This window comes from Ranitomeya variabilis, chromosome 2 (genome assembly GCF_051348905.1).
Source record: "Ranitomeya variabilis isolate aRanVar5 chromosome 2, aRanVar5.hap1, whole genome shotgun sequence".
NCBI classification, from domain to species: domain Eukaryota; kingdom Metazoa; phylum Chordata; class Amphibia; order Anura; family Dendrobatidae; genus Ranitomeya; species Ranitomeya variabilis.
Window position 1 is genome coordinate 465,619,349 of NC_135233.1, and position 15,243 is coordinate 465,634,591.

At 45.3% G+C, this 15,243-nt stretch overlaps 1 protein-coding gene across 1 annotated transcript in view; it reads left to right on the forward strand.

Annotated features, from left to right (window-relative positions):
- The window catches only part of DNAJC4 (DnaJ heat shock protein family (Hsp40) member C4), a 46,143-nt gene that overhangs the window by 17,680 nt on the left and 13,220 nt on the right, over window positions 1–15,243 (forward strand). The window lies entirely within an intron of this gene.

Genomic DNA, 15,243 nt, shown 5'->3' on the forward strand with positions numbered 1-15,243 from the left:
GCAAAGCCCAAAAATTTCTGAAGACTCTTAAGAGAAGAGGGCTGCGTCCAATCACAAATAGCTTGAACCTTGACAGGATCCATTTCAATGGAAGAGGGGGAAAAAATATATCCCAAAAAGGAAATCCTCTGTACCCCAAAAACACACTTAGAACCCTTCACACACAAAGAATTAGACCGCAAAACCTGAAAAACCCTCCTGACTTGCTGGACATGAGAGTCCCAGTCATCCGAAAAAATCAGAATATCATCCAGATACACAATCATAAATTTATCCAAATAATCGCGAAAAATATCATGCATAAAGGACTGGAAAACTGACGGAGCATTAGAAAGACCAAAAGGCATCACTAAATACTCAAAGTGGCCCTCGGGCGTATTAAATGCGGTTTTCCACTCATCCCCCTGCCTGATTCGCACCAAATTATACGCCCCACGAAGGTCAATCTTAGAGAACCACTTGGCCCCTTTTATGCGAGCAAACAAATCAGTCAGCAACGGCAATGGGTATTGATATTTAACAGTGATTTTATTCAAAAGCCGATAATCAATACATGGTCTCAAAGAGCCGTCTTTTTTTGACACAAAGAAAAAACCGGCTCCTAAGGGAGATGACGATGGACGAATATGTCCCTTTTCCAAGGACTCCTTTATATATTCTCGCATAGCAGCATGTTCAGGCACAGACAGATTAAATAAACGACCCTTTGGGTATTTACTACCCGGGATTAAATCTATGGCACAATCGCACTCTCGGTGCGGAGGTAACGAACCAAGCTTGGATTCTTCAAAGACGTCACGATAGTCAGACAGGAACTCAGGAATTTCAGAGGGAATGGATGATGAAATGGAAACCACAGGTACATCCCCATGAGCCCCCTTACATCCCCAGCTCAACACAGACATAGCTCTCCAGTCGAGGACTGGGTTGTGAGATTGCAGCCAAGGCAATCCTAGCACCAAATCATCATGTAGATTATACAGCACCAAAAAGCGAATAATCTCCTGGTGATCCGGATTAATACGCATAGTTACTTGTGTCCAGTATTGTGGTTTATTATTAGCTAATGGGGTGGAGTCAATCCCCTTCAGAGGAATAGGAGTCTCCAAAGGCTCTAAATCATACCCACAGCGTTTGGCAAAGGACCAATCCATAAGACTCAAAGCGGCGCCAGAGTCGACATAGGCGTCCGTGGTAATAGATGACAAAGAGCAAATCAGGGTCACAGATAGAATAAATTTAGACGGTAAGGTGCAAATGGAAACAGATTTACCAAGCTTTTTAGTGCGCTTAGAGCATGCTGATATAACATGAGTAGAATCACCACAATAGAAACACAACCCATTTTTCCGTCTAAAATTCTGCCGCTCGCTTCGGGACAGAATTCTATCACACTGCATACTCTCTGGCGACTTCTCAGTGGACACCGCCAGATGGTGCACTGGTTTGCGCTCCCGCAAACGCCTATCGATCTGAATAGCCATTGTCATGGACTCATTCAGACCCGCAGGCACAGGGAACCCCACCATAACATCCTTAATGGCATCAGAGAGACCCTCTCTGAAAGTCGCCGCCAGGGCGCACTCATTCCACTGAGTAAGCACAGACCATTTACGGAATCTTTGGCAGTAAATTTCCGCTTCATCTTGCCCCTGAGATAGGGACATCAAAGTTTTTTCTGCCTGAAGCTCCAAATGAGGTTCGTCATAAAGCAACCCCAAGGCCAGAAAAAACGCATCCACATTGAGCAACGCAGGATCCCCTGGTGTCAATGAAAAAGCCCAGTCTTGAGGGTCGCCCCGGAGCAAGGAAATCACAATCCTGACCTGCTGTGCAGGGTCTCCGGCAGAGCGAGATTTCAGGGACAAAAATAATTTGCAATTATTTCGAAAATTCTGAAACCCGGATCTATTCCCCGAGAAAAATTCCGGCCAAGGAATTCTCGGCTCAGATACAGGTGCATGACAAACAAAATCTTGCAAATTTTGTACCTTCGTGGCGAGATTATTCAAACCTGCAGTTACACTCTGAAGATCCATTACAAACAGGTGGACACAGAGCCATTCAAGGGTTAAGAGGAGGTAAGAAGCAGCTAGACAGCAATTAAGGGCTAGGCAGCAAAACTCTGAGGGGAAAAAAAAAAAAAAAAAAAAAAAAAATTCCCTTCAACACTTCTTTTTCTCCTGCTTCAGCCCAAACAATTAACACTTTGCGGGCCGGTCAAACTGTCATGATCTCAATGGCAAGAGAACATAGCATAAGCATATATAGGAACTAGCTCTTGGAAGATGGGAACTGAGCTGACCATGAACTAAACCTAACGCACAACTAGCAGTGGCCGGGTAGCATGCCTACGTTGATTCTAGATGCCCAGCACCAGCCGGAGGACTAAATAAAGCTAGCAGAGGAAAATATTAGTCCTAGCTCACCTCTAGAGAAATACCCCGAAAGGAGACAGAGGCCCCCCACATGTATTGGCGGTGAGTTGAGATGAAATAACAAACGTAGTATGAAAATAGGTTTAGCAAATTTGAGGTCCACTTACTACATAGCAGAAGACAGAAAGGACACTTTCATGGTCAGCTGAAAACCCTATCAAAAACACCATCCAGAAATTACTTTAAAACTCTGGCATTAACTCATAACACCAGAGTGGCAATTCCTGTTCACAAGAGCTTTCCAGACACAGTAACGAAACTACAGCTGTGAACTGGAACAAAAATGCAAAAACAAACATGGACAAGAGTCCAACTTATCTAGTAGTTGTCTAGGAGCAGGAACAAGCACAGAGAGGCTTCTGATAACATTGTTGACCGGCAAGAAACTAACAGAGCAGCAAGGTTATATAGCGACTCCCACATCTTGATGGGAACAGGTGAACAGAGAAGATGAAGACACCAGTTCAATTCCACCAGAAGCCACCGGGGGAGCCCAGAATCCAAATTCACAACACTTGTTCCTCTGAGACCCTCGCCATTGGGGTCATAACATCAAGGTGCTCAAAACCACATTCAAGAAGTTTATTAACCCTTTACATGCTTCACAGGAATTTTTGGAATGTTTAAATAAAAATGAACATTTAACTTTTTTTCACACAAAATTTACTTCAGCTCCAATTTGTTTTATTTTACCAAGGGTAACAGGAGAAAATGGACCCCAAAAGATGTTGTACAATTTGTCCTGAGTACGCCGATACCCCATATGTGGGGGTAAACCACTGTTTGGGCGCATGACAGAGCTCGGAAGCGAAGGAGCGCCATTTGACTTTTCAATGCAAAATTGACTGGAATTGAGATGGAACGCCATGTTGCGTTTGGAGAGCCCCTGATGTGCCTAAACATTGAAACCCCAAACAAGTGACACCATTTTGGAAAGTAGACCCCCTAAGGAACTTATCTAGAGGTGTGGTGAGCACTTTGACCCACCAAGTGCTTCACAGAAGTTTATAATGCAGAGCCGTAAAAATAAAAAATCATATTTTTTCACAAAAATTATCTTTTCGCCCCCAATTTTTTATTTTCCCAAGGGTAAGAGAAGAAATTGGACCCCAAAAGTTGTTGTACAATTTGTCCTGAGTACGCTGATACCCCATATGTGGGAGTAAACCACTGTTTGGGCGCATGGGAAAACTCGGAAGGGAAGGAGCGCCGTTTGACTTTTCAATGCAAAATTGACAGGAATTGAGATGGGACGCCATGTTGCGTTTGGAGAGCCACTGATGTGCCTAAACATTACGCTGATACCCCATATGTGGGGGGGAACCACCGTTTGGGCGCATGGGAGGGCTCGGAAGGGATGGAGCGCCATTTGGAATGCAGACTTAGATGGAATGGTCTGCAGGCGTCACATTTCGTTTGCAGAGCCCCTAATGTACCTAAACAGTAAAAAAACCCCACAAGTGACACCATTTTGGAAAGTAGACCCCCAAAGGAACTTATCTAGATGTGTTGTGAGAGCTTTGAACCCCCAAGTGTTTCACTACAGTTTATAACGCAGAGCCATGCAAATAAAAAATATTTTTTTTCCACAAAAATTATTTTTTAGCCCCCAGTTTTGTATTTTCCCAAGGGTAACAGGAGAAATTGGACCCCAAAAGTTGTTCTCCAATGTGTTCTGAGTACGCTGATACCCCATATGTTGGGGTAAACCCCTGTTTGGGTGCACGGGAGAGCTCGGAAGGGAAGGAGCACTGTTTTACTTTTTCAACGCATAATTGGCTGGAATTGAGATCGGACACCATGTCGCGTTTGGAGAGCTCCTGATGTGCCTAAACAGTGGAAACCCCCCAATTATAACTGAAACCCTAATCCAAACACACCCCTAACCCTAATCCCAACGGTAACCCCAACCACACCCCTAACCCTAATCCCAACCCTATTCCCAACCGTAAATGTAATCCAAACCCTAACCCTAACTTTAGCCCCAACCCTAACTAGCCTTAACCCTAGCCCCAACCCTAGCCCCAACCCTAACCCTAACCCTAGCCTTAACCCTAGCCCTAACCCTAGTCCTAACCCTAACCCTAGCCCTAACCCTAACCCTAATGGGAAAATGGAAATAAATACATTTTTAAATTTTTTTTTAATTTTTCCCTAACTAAGCGGGTGATGAAGGGGGGTTTGATTTACTTTTATAGCGGGTTTTTTAGCAGATTTTTATGATTGGCAGCCGTCACACACTGAAAGATGCTTTTTATTGCAAAAAATATTTTTTGCGTTACCACATTTTGAGAGCTATAATTTTTCCATATTTGAGTCCACAGAGTCATGTGAGGTCTTGTTTTTTGTGTTTTTTGCGGGATGAGTTGACGTTTTTATTGGTAACATGTTCGGGCACGGTAGATTTTTTGATCGCTTTTTATTCCGATTTTTGTGAGGCAGAATGACCAGAAACCAGCTATTCATGAATTTCTTTTGGGGGAGGCGTTTATACCGTTCCGCGTTTGGTAAAATGGATAAAGCAGTTTTATTCTTCGGGTCAGTACGATTACAGCGATACCTCATTTATATAATTTTTTTATGTTTTGGTGCTTTTATACGATAAAAACTATTTTATAGAAAAAATAATTATTTTGTCATCGCTTTATTCTGAGGACTATAACTTTTTAATTTTTTCGCTGATGATGCTGTATTGTGGCTCGTTTTTTGCGGGACAGGATGACGTTTTCTGCGGTACCATGGTTATTTATATCTGTCTTTTTGATCGCGTGTTATTCCACTTTTTGTTTGGCGGTATGAGAATAAAGCGTTGTTTTTTGCCTCGTTTTTTTTTTTTTTTACGGTGTTCACTGAAGGGGTTAACTAGTGATATAGTTTTATAGGTGGGGTCGTTACGGACGCGGCGATACTAAATATGTGTACTTTTATTGTTTGAATTTTTTTATTTAGATAAATGTATTTATGGGAATAATTTTTTTTTTTTTCTTTATTTAGGAATTTTTTTTTTTTTTTTTTTTTTTACACATACGGAAATTTTTTTTTTAACTTTTTTACTTTGTCCCAGGGGGGATATCACAGATCGCTGATCTGACAGTTTGCACAGCACTCTGTCAGATCACCGATCTGAGTTCCAGTGCTGCAGGCTTACCAGAGCCTGGTCTGCACCTGGAAGTAATCCCTGCAGGACCCGGATGCAGCCCCGCGGCCATTTTGCATCCGGGGCCTGCAGGGATAGGAGGTAAGAGACCCTCGCAGCAACGCGATCACATCGCGTTGCTCCGGGGGTCTCAGGGAAGCCCGCAGGGAGCCCCCTCCCGGCGCGATGCTTCCCTGTACTGCCGGCACACCGCGATCATGTTTGATCGCGGTGTGCCGAGGGTTAATGTGCCGGGGGCGGTCCGTGACCACTCCTGGCACATAGTGCCGGATGTCAGCTGCGATAGGCAACTGACACCCGGCCGCGATCGGCCGCGCTTCCCCCGTGAGCGCGGCCGATCGCGCTGGACGTACTGTTATGACCCCAGTGGACAGGGTCTCAGAGGAACGTGTAAGTATGCAAGATACAAAAATCCAGCTCATAGGGCTGTGGTAACTGGGTTGACCAAATAGCTACTCCTAACGCCAACACTAGAAGTAGCCGGGGATCATGCCTACGGTGATCGCTAGATGACTCGCGCCAGCCGGAGAATCTAACTACCCCTAGGAGAAGAAAACAAAGACCTCTCTTGCCTCCAGAGAAAGGGACCCCAAAGCAAGATACAAGCCCCCCACAAATAATAACGGTGAGGTAAGAGGAAATGACAAACACAGAAATGAACCAGGTTCAGCAAAGAGAGGCCAGCTTACTAATAGCAGAAAATAGCAAGATAACTTATCTGGTCAACAAAAACCCTATAAAAATCCACGCTGGAGATTCAAGAACCCCCGAACCGTCTAACGGTCCGGGGGGAGAACACCAGCCCCCTAGAGCTTCCTGCAAAGGTCAGGATACAGATAGGAACAAGCTGGACAAAAATACCAAACAAAACAAAAGCAAAAAGCAAAGAAGCAGACTTAGCTTGAAAAACAGGAACCAGGATCAGAGGACAAGAGCACAACAGATTAGCTCTGATTTCAACGATGCCAGGCATTGAACTGAAGGTCCAGGGAGCTTATATAGCAACGCCCCTGAACTAACGGCCCAGGTGAGGATATAGAAAAAGACAGACGCTCCAGAGTCAAATCACTAATGACCACTAGAGGGAGCAAAAAGCAAAATCACAACAGTACCCCCCCCTTAGTGAGGGGTCACCGAACCCTCACCACGACCACCAGGGCGATCAGGATGAGCGGCGTGAAAGGCACGAACTAAATCGGCCGCATGAACATCAGAGGCGACCACCCAGGAATTATCTTCCTGACCATAGCCCTTCCACTTGACCAGGTACTGAAGCCTCCGCCTGGAGAGACGAGAATCCAAGATCTTCTCCACCACGTACTCCAACTCGCCCTCAACCAACACCGGAGCAGGAGGCTCAGCAGAAGGAACCACAGGCACAACGTACCGCCGCAACAAGGACCTATGAAACACGTTGTGGATAGCAAACGACACAGGAAGATCCAGGCGAAAGGATACAGGATTAAGAATTTCCAATATCTTGTAAGGACCAATAAAACGAGGTTTAAATTTGGGAGAGGAAACCTTCATAGGAACAAAGCGGGAAGAAAGCCACACCAAATCCCCAACACGTAGTCGGGGACCCACACCGCGGCGGCAGTTGGCAAAGCGCTGAGCCCTCTCCTGTGACAACTTCAAGTTGTCCACCACAAGATTCCAGATCCGCTGCAACCTATCCACCACAGAATCCACCCCAGGGCAGTCAGAAGGTTCCACATGACCCGAAGAAAAACGAGGGTGGAAACCAGAGTTGCAGAAAAACGGCGAAACCAAGGTGGCGGAACTAGCCCGATTATTAAGGGCAAACTCAGCTAACGGCAAGAAGGTCACCCAATCGTCCTGATCAGCAGAGACAAAACACCTCAAATAAGCCTCCAAAGTCTGATTAGTTCGCTCCGTCTGTCCATTAGTCTGAGGATGGAAAGCAGACGAAAACGACAAGTCAATGCCCATCCTACTACAAAAGGATCGCCAGAATCTGGAAACGAACTGGGATCCTCTGTCTGACACAATATTCTCAGGGATGCCGTGCAAACGAACCACGTTCTGGAAAAACACAGGAACCAGATCGGAAGAGGAAGGCAGCTTAGGCAAAGGAACCAAATGGACCATCTTGGAGAAGCGATCACATATCACCCAGATAACAGACATGCCCTGAGACACCGGAAGATCAGAAATGAAATCCATGGAGATATGTGTCCAAGGTCTCTTAGGGACAGGCAAGGGCAAGAGCAACCCGCTGGCACGAGAACAGCAAGGCTTAGCTCGAGCACAAGTCCCACAGGACTGTACAAATGACCGCACATCCCTAGACAAGGAAGGCCACCAAAAGGATCTGGCCACCAGATCTCTGGTGCCAAAAATTCCTGGGTGACCTGCCAACACCGAGGAATGAACCTCGGAAATGACTCTGCTGGTCCACTTATCAGGCACAAACAGTCTGTCAGGTGGACAAGAATCAGGCCTATCAGCCTGAAATCTCTGCAACACACGTCGCAGATCTGGAGAAATAGCTGACAAGATAATACCATCCTTAAGAATACCAACAGGTTCAGCGACTCCAGGAGCATCAGGCACAAAGCTCCTGGAAAGAGCATCGGCCTTCACATTCTTTGAACCTGGTAAATACGAGACAACAAAGTCAAAACGGGAGAAAAACAATGACCAGCGGGCCTGTCTAGGATTCAGGCGTTTAGCAGACTCGAGATACATCAGATTTTTGTGATCAGTCAAGACCACCACACGATGCTTAGCACCCTCGAGCCAATGACGCCACTCCTCAAATGCCCATTTCATGGCCAACAACTCCCGATTGCCCACATCATAATTTCGCTCCGCAGGCGAAAACTTCCTAGAGAAAAAGGCGCAAGGTCTCATAACAGAGCAACCAGGGCCTCTCTGCGACAAAACGGCCCCTGCTCCAATCTCTGAAGCATCCACCTCAACTTGAAAGGGAAGCGAGACATCAGGCTGGCACAAAACAGGCGCCGAAGTAAACCGACGTTTCAACTCCTGGAAAGCCTCCACGGCAGCAGGAGCCCAATTAACCACATCGGAGCCCTTCTTGGTCATATCCGTCAAAGGTTTCACAATGCTAGAAAAGTTAGCGATAAAACGACGGTAGAAGTTAGCGAAACCCAAGAACTTCTGAAGACTCTTAACTGACGAGGGCTGAGTCCAATCAAGAATAGCTCGGACCTTGACTGGGTCCATCTCCACAGCAGAAGGGGAAAAAATGAACCCCAAAAAGGGAACCTTCTGTACACCAAAAAGACACTTTGAGCCCTTGACAAACAAAGAATTTTCTCGCAAAATTTTAAAGACCATCCTGACCTGCTCCACATGCGAGTCCCAATTATCAGAAAAAAACAGAATATCATCCAGATAAACGATCAGAAATTTATCCAGATAGTTCCGGAAAATGTCATGCATAAAGGACTGAAAAACTGAAGGGGCATTAGAGAGCCCAAAAGGCATCACCAAGTACTCAAAATGACCTTCGGGCGTATTGAATGCGGTTTTCCATTCATCCCCTTGCTTAATGCGCACAAGGTTGTACGCACCACGAAGGTCTATCTTGGTAAACCACTTGGCACCTTTAATCCGGGCAAACAAGTCAGACAACAGCGGCAAAGGATACTGAAATTTGACAGTGATCTTATTTAAAAGCCGATAGTCAATACAAGGCCTCAAAGATCCGTCCTTTTTAGCCACAAAAAAAAATCCCGCACCAAGAGGGGAAGAAGACGGACGGATGTGTCCTTTCTCCAGAGACTCCTTGATATATGAACGCATAGCGGTATGTTCAGGTATCGACAGATTAAACAGTCTTCCCTTAGGAAATTTACTGCCTGGAATCAAATCTATTGCACAGTCACATTCCCTATGAGGAGGCAATGCACTGGACCTGGACTCGCTAAAGACATCCTGATAATCAGACAAGTACTCCGGAACTTCGGCGTAGAAGAAGCAATAGACACAGGCAGGGAATCCTCATGAATACCACGACAGCCCCAACTAGACACTGACATAGCCTTCCAGTCAAGGACTGGATTATGGGTCTGTAACCATGGCAGCCCCAAAACAACCAAATCATGCATTTTATGTAGAACGAGAAAACGTATCACCTCGCGGTGTTCAGGAGTCATGCACATGGTAACCTGTGTCCAATACTGCGGCTTATTTTCTGCCAATGGCGTAGCATCAATACCCCTAAGAGGGATAGGATTTTCTAATGGTTCAAGAATAAAACCACAGCGCTTAGCAAATGAGAGATCCATAAGACTCAGGGCAGCACCTGAATCTACAAACGCCATGACAGGATAAGATGACAGTGAGCAAATCAAAGTTACAGACAGAATAAACTTAGGATGCAAATTACCAACGGTGACAGGACTAACAACCTTAGATATACGTTTAGAGCATGCTGAGATAACATGTGTAGAATCACCACAGTAGTAGCACAAGCCATTCCGGCGTCTATGAATTTTCCTCTCATTTCTAGTCAGGATTCTATCACATTGCATCAAATCAGGTGTCCGTTCAGACAACACCATGAGGGAATTTGCGGTTTTTCTATCACATTGCATCACATCAGGTGTCTGTTCAGACAACAACATGAGGGAATTTGCGGTTTTGCGCTCCCGCAACCGCCGGTCAATTTGAATAGCCAGGGACATGGTATCATTCAGACCTGTGGGAATGGGAAAACCCACCATAACATTCTTAATGGCCTCAGAAAGGCCATTTCTAAAATTAGCGGCCAGTGCACACTCGTTCCAATGTGTCAGCACGGACCATTTCCGAAATTTTTGGCAATACACCTCAGCCTCGTCCTGGCCCTGAGAAATAGCCAGCAAGGCTTTCTCTGCCTGAATCTCAAGATTGGGTTCCTCATAAAGTAAACCGAGCGCCAGAAAAAACGCATCAATATCAGCCAATGCCGGATCTCCTGGCGCCAACGAAAAAGCCCAATCCTGAGGGTCACCCCGTAAGAATGAAATAACAATTTTTACTTGTTGAGCAGAGTCTCCAGACGAACAAGGTTTCAGGGACAAAAATAATTTACAATTATTCCTGAAATTCCTAAACTTAAATCGGTCTCCTGAAAACAGTTCAGGAATCGGAATCTTGGGTTCAGACCTAGGATTTCTGGTAACATAATCTTGTATACCCTGCACACGAGCGGCAAGCTGGTCCACACTTGTAATCAAGGTCTGGACATTCATGTCTGCAGCAAGCTTAAGCCACTCTGAGGTAAAGGGGAAAAGAAAAAAAAAAAATGAGAGAGGGAAAAAAAAAACTCAAAATTTTCTTTCTTATAATCCCACTTCTGCAATGCATTAAACATTTAATACTGGCCTGGCATACTGTTATGACCCCAGTGGACAGGGTCTCAGAGGAACGTGTAAGTATGCAAGATACAAAAATCCAGCTCATAGGGCTGTGGTAAGTGGGTTGACCAAATAGCTACTCCTAACGCCAACACTAGAAGTAGCCGGGGATCATGCCTACGGTGATCGCTAGATGACTCGCGCCAGCCGGAGAATCTAACTACCCCTAGGAGAAGAAAACAAAGACCTCTCTTGCCTCCAGAGAAAGGGACCCCAAAGCAAGATACAAGCCCCCCACAAATAATAACGGTGAGGTAAGAGGAAATGACAAACACAGAAATGAACCAGGTTCAGCAAAGAGAGGCCAGCTTACTAATAGCAGAATATAGCAAGATAACTTATCTGGTCAACAAAAACCCTATAAAAATCCACGCTGGAGATTCAAGAACCCCCGAACCGTCTAACGGTCCGGGGGGAGAACACCAGCCCCCTAGAGCTTCCAGCAAAGGTCAGGATACAGATAGGAACAAGCTGGACAAAAATACAAAACAAAAGCAAAAAGCAAAGAAGCAGACTTAGCTTGAAAAACAGGAACCAGGATCAGAGGACAAGAGCACAACAGATTAGCTCTGATTTCAACGATGCCAGGCATTGAACTGAAGGTCCAGGGAGCTTATATAGCAACGCCCCTGAACTAACGGCCCAGGTGAGGATATAGAAAAAGACAGACGCTCCAGAGTCAAATCACTAATGACCACTAGAGGGAGCAAAAAGCAAAATCACAACAACGTACTATTCCGTCCATGTGGGGTGGGCCCTAATTCCCAAGGACGGAATAGTACGTTGTTGTGATTTTGCTTTTTGCTCCCTCTAGTGGTCATTAGTGATTTGACTCTGGAGCGTCTGTCCAATGGCAGAAAGGGGTTAATCCTTCTGACTTTTGGACCCAGTGGCAATCTCTCTCTGGCTCTAATTGACACACCTGGACCTGGGTGTTTATAGACTCCCAGTCTGCTTCAGGAAGTAGCCGGTGATATTCACATTTTCCTTTGTGAAGGCTTGGAGCTATAGCCGTTGGCTTACTTACTCTCTGGTGCTGTTGGAAGACCTTAGGTGTTACCTCTCTGAGTCTGTTTAAGATAAGTAGCTTCCCTCTTGTTTGTCTCCCTTCTTCTCTTTAGTGTACAGCGGGGACTGACCAGTCCTCATCCCCCCTTCCCTATTAAGGGACTAGCTATAGGGATATACAGGGCTTAGGTTCCTGCTTGGTGATTGGTGTAGAACCAATACAGGGATGGTAGTCGAAACAAGGGTGCTATTAGATCTGTCTAGGGGTCTCCATTCCCTAGGGTTTGGGCTTCCTTCCCCTCTTCCCTCATGTTGCACTTAGTCTTCCCACACTGTGCTTGACAAGAACATAGAACACAGATCAGAAGTTGAACGTTGGACATTTTTCCATTTGTTAACCCTGTCCCAACTTTTTTTGTGCATCAATTTCTTAACAAGTTAATTTTTTCAAAAGAAATGGAAAAATGTCCAATGTTCAACTTCTGCTCTGTGTCCTATATCCCGCTGTGAATAAAATGTATACACTGCTCAAAAAAAATAAAGGGAACACGTAAACAACAGAATCTAACTCCAAGGCAATCAAACTTCTGTGAAATCAAACTGTCCACTTAGGAACCAACACTGATTGACAATCAATTTCACATGCTGTTGTGCAAATGCAATAGACAACAGATGGAAATTATTGTCAACTATCAAGACGCACTCAATAAAGGAGTGGTTCTGCAGGTGGGGACCACAGACCGCATCTCAGTATCAATGCTTTCTGGCTGATGTTTTGGTCACTTTTGAATGTTGGTTGTGCTTTCACACCTGTGGTTGCATGAGACAGACTCTACAACCCACACAAGTGGCTCAGGTAGTGCAGCTCATCCAGGATGGCACATCAATGCGAGCTGTGACAAGAAGGTTTGCTGTGTCTGTCAGTGTAGTGTCCAGAGGCTGGAGGCGCTACCAGGAGACAGGCCAGTACATCGGGAGACGTGGAGGGGGCTGTAGGAGGGCAACAACTCAGCAGCAGTACCGCTACCTCCACCTTTGTGCAAGGAGGAACAGGAGGAGCACTGCCAGAGCCCTGCAAAATGACCTCCAGCAGGCCACAAATGTGCATTTGTCTGCACAAACGGTTTGAAACCGACTCCATGAGGATGGTCTGAGGGCCTGACGTCCACAGATGGGGGTTGTGCTCACAGCCGAACACCGTGCAGGATGCTTGGCATTTGCCACAGAACACCAGGATTGGCAAATTCGCCACTGGCGCCCTGTGCTCTTCACAAATGAAAGCAGGTTCACACTGAGCACATGTGACAGATGTGACAGAGTCTGGAAACGCCGTGGAGAGCGATCTGCCTGCAACATCCTTCAGCATGACCGGTTTGGCAGCGGGTCAGTAATAGTGTGGGGTGGCATTTCTTTGAAGAGCCGCACAGCCCTCCATGTGCTCGCCAGAGGTAGCCTGACTGCCATTAGGTACCGAGATGAGATCCTCAGACCCCTTGTGAGACCATATGCTGGTGCGGTTGGCCCTGGGTTCCTCCTAATGCAGGACAATGCCAGACCTCATGTGGCTGGAGTGTGTCAGCAGTTCCTGCAAGATGAAGGCATTGAAGCTATGGACTGGCCCGCCCGTTCCCCAGAACTGAATCCGATTGAGCACATCTGGGACATCATGTCTTGCTCCATGCACCAACGTCACGTTGCACCACAGACTGTCCAGGAGTTGGCGGATGCTTTAGTCCAGGTCTGGGAGGAGATCCCTCAGGAGACCATCCGCCGCCTCATCAGGAGCATGCCCTGGCATTGTAGGGAGGTCATACAGGCACGTGGAGGCCACACACAATACTGAGCATCTTTTCCTTGTCATGAGGCATTTCCACTGAAGTTGGATAAGCCTGTAATTTGATTTTCCAGTTTGATTTTGAGTATCATTCCAAATCCAAACCTCCATGGAATATTAATTTTGATTTACATTGATAATTGTTATGTTGTATTGTTCTGAACACATTCCACTATGTAATGAATAAAAATTTGCAACTGGAATATTTCATTCAGAGATATCTAGGATGTGGTATTTTAGTGTTCCCTTTATTTTTTTCCCTTTATTTTTTTGAGCAGTGTATATGAGATTTTCAAATCATTGCATTCTTGTTTTCTATACGTTTCACATATCGTCCAAACTTTTTTTTAGGGGAATTGGGGTTGTATGCTGAATCTTCCGTGTGGTCAGCTGTTTCACTGTCCGACTTTGATATGTGTCATGTATATAATTGTATGCACTTTATGTGGTGAAATCACGTCTGTGTATTCCAATAAAGCCGCGTGATACATAAAGTCCTGATGCTTGGTTGTGCTGTCTGCGTTTCTTATTTTCACTAGTCTTCATGTATGTGGTTTACATTGACATCTCCGCCAGCGGACGGCCTTCCCTGGCATTTGATCATTTATGTTTTATGTCTGAGAAGAAAACTGGATAATGGCACAAGCAGGATTCCTCACAGTAGCCTCATATCTAATTGCCAGCCCACAAAGTTTACCATACATTGAAGTGAAGGCCAAAATATTCCCTGCCATTTGTAGGCGATTACATGGGTATTTGCATTAGAACTATAGAGATGATGGGTAGTGAGTGATAATTACATGCTGCGTCCAATGTGGAAGCCAAACCATGACCTGATACTGACCGAAAATCACGTGATCAATCTCGTTACTGCGAAACACAATTAGTACAAAACTCCATTGATTACACTACATGGACTGTCATCTGTGCATCACATATTCTTGATGAAGGAAAAATTGTGCATTATTCCGCCCGGCTGGAGGAATGATAAAATCCAGAATTCAAGAAGCTGTATTTTTGCAGTTTTATTATCAAATTCATTTCAGAATATAACACATGCCGATTTACACTTTCGTATTTAAACAAATTACATGTCATTTTTTAAAAAAATCTTCATCGCTTTCATAATTCATTTTAATTTTTCTATTATATTCATAATCTCCCTATGTACATGTTTGCGTCTGTAGTAGTGGCTCTCTCCATGGATACCTGTCATTTCTAAATAGGGCTTCCACAAACAGGCTTTGGCCATACCCTCTGACTATCAGGTCCCAGGGAAGTCTATAAATTCACACTTTTAACCCCTGTGCAGGGGTGTGAAATTACAAATAGGCCCTTGGTTGGTTGAGTCCTTGGAATAGCAGCTGGCTGGTGGAGCAGGATGGCAGGAATGGTCAGGCCGCTGGGTCAGAA